Here is an 11,741-nt window from a genome sequence, read left to right on the forward strand (position 1 = left end):
AGTTTTAATTGAAGGGGGAGAGTGGGAATTGGAGACACATTTCTTGCTCAGTAAGGTTCTTAAAAAGGCTAATTACAATGGAAAAAGCAATTTGGCAAGAAAAAAAATTATCTTGGCATCTGACTCAATCTTGGCTGATTGCAAGAAACACCAGTACAATAAATGTGTTCGTCTGAACAGGGGAGGAGAAAAGAGCTCCAGAAGTTTAGCCCCTGTGGGGTCTGGGCACCTTTGACACCATGAAAGGTTTTTATTTTGTTTCAAACCGTTGGTAAAGGTGGACTTTCTTTTTCTAACAGTTTACTTTGAAATCTTGAAGCTTCCTTTCTTCCTCAGAAGAACTGTGCCTGTCACCTCACTGCAAGGCTAGTTTTCTCTGAGGAATTAGCCAGTAGGACATAGCCTCACATGGACTTCACAACTCAAGGAGGCTCACTTTCTGAAGGCAAATCCATCTTCCTCTGCTAACGTTCTCATCTTAAAAACAATAAAAAACATCAACCCTGATGGTTAATTTTATGTGTCAACTTGACTGGGCTAAGCAATGTCTCGAGAGCTGGTAAGACAGGGATGAATCTGTGAGGGTGTTTCTGGAAATAGATTTGAATCTGTAGACTGAAAAATGCAGATGCCCTCACCAGTGCAGGTGGGCAGCATCCAATCACTTGAGGGTCTGAAGAGAACACAAAGGAGGAGGAAGAATGAATTGCTCTCTCTGCCTGAGTTGGGACATCCATCTTCTGCCCTCAGACACTGGCTTTCCTGATTCTTCAACCCTCAGACTTTGACTGAATTACACCACTGGTTTCCCTGGTTCTCTAGCACATAGATAGCAGATTGTGGGACCCTCAGCCTCGGTAATCATGTGAATCAGTTCCTAAAATAAATCTCCTGATATATATAATCCAGATGTCTATATATAGAAGAAAACAGAACCAATAGGATATATCTATATACATCTGTAGTTCTACATAAATATACAGAAAGATTTTCCCAGTAAATTTTATGTGTCTATACAGATTTATCTACATAGTTATGTAAATAAGCAGTTGACCCTTGAACATGGGTTTGAATTGGGTGAGTCCAATTCACCCCAAAAATATGCAGATTTTTTCAATAAATCTACAGATAGCCATAAAAATGTATTTTCTCTACCTTGTGATTTTCTTAATAACATTTCCTGTAGCTTACCTTATTTTAAGGATACAGTGTATAGGGATGCCTGGGTGGCTCAGCGGTTGAGCACCTGCCTTTGGCTCAGGGCTTGATCCTGGAGGAGACCTGGGATCAAGTCCCATGTCAGGATCCCTGCATGGAGCCTGCTTCTCCTCTGCCTGTGTCTCTGCCTTTCTCTCTCTCTCTCTGTCTGTCTCTCCTGAATAAATAAATAAAATCTTCAAAAAATAAAGGATACAGTGTATAATACATATAATAAAATGTTTAATCAATTATTTATGTTATTGGTAAGGCTTCCAGTCAACAGTAGGCTGTTAATAGTTAAGTTCTGGGGAGTCAAAAGCTAACCCTAACCCCCAACCCCTGGGTTGTTCAAGCCACAAAAACTGTGTCCTATTGGTTCTGTTTCTCTAGAGAACTCTAATACAGAGACCAGAAGCCAATCAAAGGAGCACATCCTGCCATCACTTTGGACTGTCATTTAAGAAGTTTCAAAAGCTCACAACTATTAGAGGACTGACCTGCTAAAGAAACTTTTTTAAAGAACCCAGTAATTCTGATTTGGGTGAGGAAGTTGTATGGAAATGTGTTTTGGAAAGACTAGCCTTTGATCAGGACCTTGCAGTAAAGGATCCAGACAACTCAGTTTGCATGCTTGCAAACTCCCTTATGTCTTATTTTCCCTCCTTACCAGAAAAGCCGTGCTGGCACAAGGGTAATGCCAAACATTCCCTCTAACAATGATTAGCCTCACATTCTAGAATTAGAAACAGGCTGGAATGCAAATATCCCCAGGGGAATTCATACAATCACATAAGATGTAAAAATTGATACAGATTCTTTCAGATAGCAGCAGGGTTTGATCAAGCAGTTGAAAGACACATGGGAGGGCTAGGGAAAGGAAACCTACTTATTTCACAACTTTTTTACTTTTAGCTTATTTAGAACAGTGGGCACTAGGTTGGAAATCTATACTTGCTACATTTTTTCAAAGCTTACTTTGTGTCATGCATGGTCTTTTATGTACATTATTTCATTAAATCTTTATACAACTCTACCAAGCATTATTATCCCTATTTAATAGATGGAAAAACCTAAAAAATGAAATCCTTGAGAGGCAGCCTAGAAGTTTGGCATAATTGATACTAAGATTTCAAGTCAGATCTGAGTCTAAGCCTTAACTTTTGACTGCTGCCTAATAAGTGAATTTGGGGAAGAAGCTAAACATATAAACATAATTCTGAAACTTCAACTTTTTACCTTCAGGTAAATTAATAATCAATCAAAACAGGTTATTACTTCTGTTCCTAAAGGCTCTCTGGAATACTGACTCTTAAAACAACCCCTTGCAGGCCAATCTAGTGATTTCTATTGCCCTGATATTAACATTTAGTATCTTTTTATGTTTTCTAGAAATCTCTTTTTCTAGGAAAGTGGGAAAACTGGATAGCCTGGCTTTGGCTGAAATTATAAGGGAGGAGAAAGTTGTAAGACTTACCTTATGTTTTATTAAAGCTTTTGTCATTTCTTCTAAAATTGCCACATAACAGTCATTGTAGGGCTAAGAAATCTGGGATAAAAATAAATTTAAAATCTTTTATTATTATCCATAATATCTACCAGAACCTAAAACATTTCTCACATCACAATTTTTCCTCTTTTATGTCTTGTCTGATGATTTTCTATTATTAGGGAGTCTAGAAAAAAATGCTTTTTGAGGACTCTCAGGCATGTTTATATAATACTTATTATTTATATACTTTATTAAATGCCATCTGCTTTTGCTACATTAATGTTTCATTAAAGACCATCTGGCAGTTGCTACAGATCATATAGACTCTCCAATGAGTAGGTTCTTACCCATGAATAAATTATCAAGTGTCATGATTAGCAAAAGAGAGATTAAACCGGGTAGTGTGGAAAGAATAGGGGACCAGGATACACATGTCTCAAGGCTGCCCCCAGCTGGTCTTGTGGCCAGCACAGTCCCTCTACCTTTTTGGGCCCCACGTGCTTCACCTCAAAATTGAAGGTTGGACTCAATCTCTGAGATTACTTCAAAGTTTTAAAATTCTAAGTCAGAAGCTCAAATGCAGGGGGACCCAAGCCCCAGGAACACAGAGGAGGGGATTATGTATGGGGATGGCTGGTAAACACTTCCTGGCTGTGGCCTGGGACCTAATGATTTAGGATGGGTGGGGAGAGAGAACAGCATAAGACAGGCAGGTGCAGCATCATATAAGGTTGAGGCAGGAGTGGAGAACTGAGACTAGAAAGATAGACAAAGAACAGATTGGGGAGGGCTTTACCTGATAAGAAGAATTGACAGCTGGATCTTTACCATTTCCCTCCTCCTTGTCTTAGTTTTCTTTAGTCCTTAGGAACCATTCACATAGGTCTAGCCACTCTCTTGAGTGGGCTAAACATTACCTTTAAAGCAGTTTTCCAAATGGTACAGCATGCAGGTGATGTGTGGACCTAGAAATCGAAACCTTTAGACCTAGAGATGAGTCATTGGCTGGCTATTACATAAATACTTTATTTTCTATATGTACCATGATATAGCAAAGATTGGGAGCACTACTCTGAATTAATCCAGTCCACCAAATTTATTTTCTTAGCAAATGTTTTTCATTAGCAGTTCAAGCATAAATAGCATTTATATTAAATTGTGTAATTGTTTGTATTACTATACAAGCAATTATACAATTGCACAATTATATTAAATTGTATCATAGACTAAATATTTGTATCTCCCCCCAAGATTCATCCACTGAAATCTAATTTCCAGTGTGTTGGTATTTGGAAGTGGGGCCTTTGAGAGGTGATTAGGTCATAAGAGCAGAGCCCTCTTGACTGGGATTTGTATCCTCACAAAAGAGATCCCACAGAGCTCTCTTCCCCTTCTTCCATGTGAACCATGGAGCAGGCCCTTACCAGATACCAAATCTGCCTTCATCTTGGATTTTCCAGGCTCTGGAACTGTGGGAAATAAATCTTATTATTTATAAGCTGATATTTTATTATAGCAGCCCCAAAGAATCAAGACAATTATACTGAGTTGTACTATATATCATGTTAATTAAATGAATGAATGAAGATAGAGAAAATTCACTCAACACACATACTTACTGAGGCCCTTATATGTGCCAGGAACTAGATTAGGCATGAAGGATACAGCCATGAACAACAGATAAAAACAGACTAAAACCCCTCCCATTGTAGAGTGCATATTCTAATGGGTGAAATGACAATAAATAGGAAAATAGAGAAGACACACTTCCAGGTTCCAATTTGGCATGTAAGGAGCTAGGATGGTATCTCTCCATCCTAACCCAAGTGAAAAGTTGAACAAACTGAAAGATCAATGACTCCACTTGGATCTGTTGAGAAGTGAGATCACAGGGCAAATGGCTGTCTTGCAGACAGATGGGCAAATACAGAGAATCACAACCTACCAGAGCAGAACCCTCTGCAGGAACAGTCCAGGAGAGGAAAGCCTGCTCTAGAACTGATAAATTCCTGGAGGCTCACAGTGAATGAGTGTAAGAGTTAAGAACTTTCCACACTTTTGTGAATTTTACCTCTAGGACTTCTAGCAGGTTCTCCCAGTGAAGACTGAAGAAAAATCTTCTAATGCTTCCAGCAGGGAAAAGGGAAGAGTAACCATCTAAAAATATACCAGTGCCTCAGTTCTTCTTAACACTCTCCTTAACTGTCTTCAAGAGAAACTCTTTCACCAAGGCCTAACCTGTTGAGGCTTTATCAGAGCCTGATGGATCTGATGGAGAAGAAATAACCAACTTCAGCTCCTCTAGCTACCCTGCCCCCCCCCGCCCCCACCTGGGGGTAAAGTGCTGAGAAGCTCTTGTGTATTTCACAGCACACCTGCACAGGCTCTCTGAAGGACTGAGATCTAAGGACAGAACTATGGACCATTGGCCCTCCCCCACACCACCTTACCACCTCATCACAAAAGGCCTATGTACCAAGTTTCTTTACCCAGTACATACATAATGCCCAGCTTTAAACAAACAAATAAACAAAACCCACAAGGCATAACAAAAGGCAAAAAACAAAACAAAACACTGTTTGAAGAGATAGTATAAACATCAGAACCAGACTCAAATATGGCAGGGATGGATGTTTGTATTACCAGATCAGGATTTTAAAACAACAATGCTGAAGGTTCCAATGGGGACACACACACACACACACACACACACACACACACACACAGGAGGCAGTATTCAATAACAGATCAGTAATTGTAATATAAGAAGAAATATTTGGTCTTTGGCCCTGGTTCCTGGCACCAAACTCTTCAAACTCTTGGAACCTCCTGAGTGATGAGTGTCTTTGGTGTGTTAATGGAATGACTCTTGGTTGAGAGGTGCCAAATAGCTTCAGGATGAGAGTTGCTCACAAGAAAGACCATACCATGGGATTAGATGGTAGTTTCCAACCTTCAATCCTACTCATGATCTCTGGGGAGGACAGAGGGACTGGGGATTGTGTTCAATCATCAATAGCCAAAGGTTGAATCAATTATGCTTATGTAGTGGAACTTCCATAAAACTCCATAAACAGTAGGGTTTGAAGAATTTCCCAGTTGGCAGACACATTGAGAGGCTAGGAGGGTCTTGTATCAGTGTGGAAGCTTAGGGCACTAACCCCATATTTTGTCCCTTCGTCTCTTCCTTTTTTTTTTTTTTTTAATGTTTCTTTTTTTTTTTTTTTTTTTTTATGATAGTCACAGAGAGATAGAGAGAGAGGCAGAGACACAGGCAGAGGGAGAAGCAGGCTCCATGCACCGGGAGCCCGACGTGGGATTCGATCCCGGGTCTCCAGGATCGCGCCCTGGGCCAAAGGCAGGCGCCAAACCGCTGCGCCACCCAGGGATCCCTCGTCTCTTCCTTTTGAATGTTCCTGAGTGATATCATTTATAACAAATAGGTAATAGTAACTGAAGTGCCTTCCTAACTTCTGTGAGTTGTTCTAGTGAATTATCAAGACTGAAGAGGGAGTTGTGGGAATCCCCAAATTTATAACCAAGGGAAACAAAAGTATGGGTAACCTGGGGACCTGATACTTGCAACTGGTGTCTGAGGTGTAGGCAAACTTGCAGGACAGAGCTTTTAACCAATGGGGTCTGTAGTAATTCTGGGAATTGGTGTCAAAATTGAATTGAATTGCTGGACATCCACTCGATGTCAAAAAACTGGTGAATTTGTTGGTATTAGAAAACACTCCAGAAAGAACCTAAGAGTAATGTAAGCAAAGAGATGAAAGCTCTGAGAAAGAATTAGAAATACTAGACATCAGAAACATTGTAACTGAAAAGGAGAATGCCTTTGATACACTAATTAGACAGACACAGCTGAGAAGGGGCCTAAAAAAAAAAAGGAACTAAAGATCCAAGAACTACAGGACAATGACAAAAGGTATAACATAATGAGAATACAAAGAGAGAAAGGATCCAAAGATGTATTTGAAGCCATAATGACTGAGAATTCCCCTAAATTATTGTCAGACACCACACCACAGATCCAGGAAGCCCAGAGAACACCAAATAGGACAAAGACCAAAAAAAGGAATAAAAGAAAAAAAGAAAAAGCCTTAAAAGACACCCCCCCACACACAAAAGAACAAAAATTAAGCAAAAAACCCCACTTCCAAACCAAAACCAACCAACCAAACTAAACAGCATCCTCAAACTGCAGAAAACCAGAGGAAGAAAAAAAATCTCAGATGAAGGAAATGTAAGGCATAGTAGATAGTGGCAAAGGCTAATGGAGAAAAAGTCAAGAGAGGACTAAGGAGTTATACAGGGAGGAGGGAGAAAGGTTTAGAATTTTTCCACCAAGTGGCCAAGGAAAGCCTCCCTGGATGGAGAACTTTTGGTAAATTTACTGTGAGTTTTGGATTTCATGGACGCTTTAATAATGTTTTTCTTTATTTGGAGACTATAATAGGCCCGTTGGTGCAGTTGGAGGGGTGTGACCAGACTAACATCCTGGTTCTTACAGACTGTGTGACCTTAGGCAGGTGACCTGACTCTCCGGGCCTCCCATCCACATCTCCAGCTGAACTCCTTTCTATGGGACCTGGATCTGCAAGGACCACTCTGTCCCTGGCTCCTCGTGTGGCTGCCTCTTGCTTATCTTTGTTTTTTTAAGATTTTTATTTATTTATTCTCTTGCTTATCTTTGGATCTCAGCTTAAACTTCACTTTCTAGTGACAGCATTCCCTGGTCTACAGCTTTAATAAGGTCTCTCTTATTTATTCTCACACCTTTCTTCCTAATAATTTTCTTAATTGTAATTAATTAATTGGTATGTAGCTATTTAATATCTGTTTGTCCTGCTAGAAGGTCAGCTCTGTTAGAGGGAGAGACATGCCTACCTCTGCTCACTTCCACAGCCCCAGAACCTCTCATCCTATCTAGCACAGAGTAGGCACTCCACAAATATTATTTTGAAAGCATAGATGAATGAATGAACAATCAAGTGGTCATTGCTTAGAGATAATTCTAGATTAAGGAAATGGCACAGTTAAGCTACTGGCATATAAATGATAAATGATAAATGATAGCCGCTGATTTCATGGATGTATTTCTCATCAGATGCTAATAGTCCCATGCCTAAGTTGGTTTTATGTCTTTATAAAAACTGTTGGGATTTTAGGACTGGATTTCCATAGAGTTCAGCAATTTTTTCAGAAATCCAGGTCACTAGAATTTAGAGGGGCATTTTTTTCTGGTTTGTTGCTTCTCCTGCTATATGCTAAAGCCTCTTATTTTTAAAAAGGGGAGGTGGCATGAGATGAGACTTAATGTTAGATGAAGAATCCAATAGCTAGGGACTTGGGTTATTTCAAAGAATAAATACCCAATACCACTCAAGGACTTTGTGGGGATGAGATGAGACAGATAGTAGGTACTGGTTAAGGTACAGGATTGAATTGTTATAGGATACCAAGAAACTGACTGTGTGGTCTGGGAGCCTGTAGTCAGCAGCGATCTACAAGATGGCACTCAGCAACAGAATAAACTTTTCTTTTCCCACCTCCATTTCTGAAAATTCTATCTTTAGTCCTCCCAGAAACTCATCAGTGACAATAAAAACATTTTTTTTCCATCTTATTTTCTGTATAAGCACAATTCCTTTCAGGCACTTATAAGTTCTTGGGTATAAATGAACACAGTGTTTAGTTTTATACCACTGTTTAAATCACTCGGACTATAATTCTGTTTTATGACTTAGACATCTCAACTCATATAGCCAGTATCTGAAGCATATGGAAAAAAATTAAGTTTGATAGCTTAAGATAAAGTACTATTCTTATTCTTTCACATTTTAGTGCCAATCTTAAATCCATATATCCGTGGCCTTCATTTTAATATAGCTTATGACTAATTCACTTGGTGTTCATCTTTGATGGCAATTCACATTGTTCTTCCATTTACAGATTTGTAATCTGTTCTTGTTTTCATGTTTTATGGAGATTCTCAGCTTCAGATATATTATGCAGAACTAAAGAATTTTTAAAACTAATAGTCATAGGGATGCCTGGGTGGCTCAGTTAGTTAACTGTCCGACTCCTGACTTCAGCTCAGGTCATGATCTCAGGGTTTTGAGATCCAGGCCCACACTGGGACTCCACACTGGGCATGGAGCCTGCTTAAGATTCTCTCCCCTCCTCTACTCCCTCTGCCCACCTCCACTTCCCCACTCTCTCTTTCTCCCTCTCTCTAAAAAAATTATATATATATTATATATATATGTATTATATATATATATGTTAAAGTCTCTAGCGGCCTTTCTGTTCCTTCTGAAATAGTGATGGCATGAGCCCTCGGGTTTTACAGAGCCAGGGAGCTTACCTATATGCAGATGGAAACATCTCTTAGAAGGAACTCTTCCTAAAATCTAGTATGTTCCTTCCGAGTTGGTATAACTCCCTTTGTTGGTTGTGGAAAGCTCTGTGACTCTTACTCCCTGGGGTTACCAGAAGACTCAAATGCCACAGCCACATCTTCTCTTGTTCCCAGGACAACCATCTCCTTGCTTTTTCTTACGGTTTCTGATCTCTTTTTATCTTTTCATTTTCCTGTGTTTACATAGATGTCTGTCTCTTAGATGTACAAATCTCTTTGGAAAGTATGTGGGGTCTAGTTTATAAACGAATCATGCTACTTTCTTTAAGAGGGCGAGAGACGGTCTTTCTGAGAGGCTCTTGTCTTGTAGCGATCTTAATGAGGGGCTCCAGGCACTGTCTGTCCCATGACTCCACCAAGGATGCCCTCTCTCTTCAAGTCATTTCCTGGTTGCATCACTCATTTGCCACTTCCCCCAAAACAGATCGTGGTCACTTGCTTAACTTTTTAAATAACGCATATTTCACCTGGAAACCTCAAACCAGAACCAGGCCCTCCCCAAAGATTTCATGCATTTCCCAGGATTTCAATCTCACTCTCATGTCTGGCTTTGAGATCCTGGTTCTGCAAACTCACCTATGCTTACCTAGTCCCTCCTGTCTTTGGAGATGATCCAGCTATGGAATCAGGTCCCTGTCTTTCATTTATACAAATGCCACCCCCAAGTGGCATATGTGTGTGGAAGATGTGACTAAATGCTCGGGGAAATAGAGCTTACAAGAAAACAAAACAAGCAACTAGAAATGATGCAATGGGTGGCCTTGGCATTTTGCCGTCTCTATGGTTTGTCTTCTGCCAAACCATAATCTTGGAGTGTCATAGTGTTTATTCAAATTAATTTTCCCGACGAAGACAGTTCTCCTCCTAAGAGGAATTCCAATGCCAGTTTTGCTGGAATTGCTGTCTCATCCTGTTACACAATATTATATGGACACACTATCTTCCTGCCTCTGTTTTAAGTCTAGGAAGGCAAAGACCTTCTCACAGCTTTCTTAATAATTCAGAAGAAGGGAAGGGCATGAATAATGACCATCTACTGTTGTCAGACATCCTGATAGAGCATTTTTAATGTTATTTTATTTATTTCTGGGCTGCAAAGTTAGGGTAGTTGTCTTCATTTCATCAACTTGGAAGCTGAAGCTCAGAGATTAAATAATCTGCCTAAAAATCCCAGTGTCTAGAATGCAAAATCAACAATTTGTAAAACGACTAGAATTCTGTGATTCTAGTTGGCGCAAGGTTGTTTCCCCCTCCTCTTTGCCCCAGCAACTTGCCCCAACCTTCCTCTTGGAATCTTTGCTAAGAATGTACTGTGGCAAGGGAGAGCTCCTGGGCAATGACCATGTTGCTCATGGTGATTAATCCTATGACTAATACAGTGGTCATGGTGGTGGTGCTTCTGGGAAAAGAGAGGTCTCAGAAATGGGAAGATGGATTTTCTCTCTCATTGTGAGCCAGGTCTTGAGTTTAAGTTATTTAACTTTTTATTATGAAAAATGTCAAACCTCAGGGTACCTGGCTGGCTCAGTCAGTAGAGCATGTGACTCTTGATCTCTGAGTAGTGAGTTCAAGCCCCACATTGGGTGTAGAGCCCACTTAAAAAAAAAAAAAAAGGAAAATGTTAAATCTATCAAAGATATAATAGTATAATAAACTTCCCATATCCATCATCCAGCTCCAATTATTACCAACAAATGGACAATTCTGTTTCATCTCTCTCCACCCCCACCCCTTTCTGGCTACCACCATTTTATTTTGAAGCAAACCCTAGGTTTCATTTGATGACCAGGTCTTCACCACTTAATCAAGATTTGCTTTTATGTCATTAAAAAATTTGATTAAAAGTAAAGCCTTGGACTGCCTTAGTTAAAGCCTTCTGGAACAGATATAAACTGCTATTGCACAAAGGAACCCATGAGATGGGCGCTGAAAATGCATAGCTTTTGGGTTAGCTTAGTGGGTTGACTTTACCATCTCTTAGGTCACTATTCCTACCTCCTGCTCCAAAGATTATTTATTTCCCAAACCAATCTGATGCAAATTGTGTCCTTTAATTGCCTAAAAGACCACAAATTTATTTATTTGGGTGACACAGAAATGTATATAATAGAATTAGTGCTAAAAAGTAAAAAATTATATGTCAAAATTTTAACAGCATTTTCTCAGGGTGATATAAATTCAGGAAATTTCCAGTTTATTCTTTCCTTGTAGCTTATAATTATTTAAATTTTTTCTATTTCTAGAAGTAATGAATTATTTTTGTGATTAGAAAAAGGAGCAGAAATGTCCACCAGGAAGAATATAAATTCCAAAGAAGCTTTTTGGAAAATGACATATCGAGCCCCTTCTACAGGGTGAACAGTTGAGAATAAATGAAAAAGGGACAAAATATTTTAATCAATCAACAGAATTTGGACACCCTGGAAGGTCTCTGCAGTTTCTCTGCTGTACCCATGGGTGGATCAAAATCTGACCCTGCATATTATCTGAACCCAAACCATACACATGGCCCAACCTACGCTCCTAGGGTTACCGCAGGGAGCAGAAGCAGTGGAGGAAATGTAGCTGAGGAATCCAACCACTCAAAGTTTGAGTTTTTTAGACGGCTCTTAGGGACAGGAGATA

Source organism: Vulpes lagopus, chromosome 13, assembly GCF_018345385.1.
Source record: "Vulpes lagopus strain Blue_001 chromosome 13, ASM1834538v1, whole genome shotgun sequence".
NCBI lineage: Eukaryota > Metazoa > Chordata > Mammalia > Carnivora > Canidae > Vulpes > Vulpes lagopus.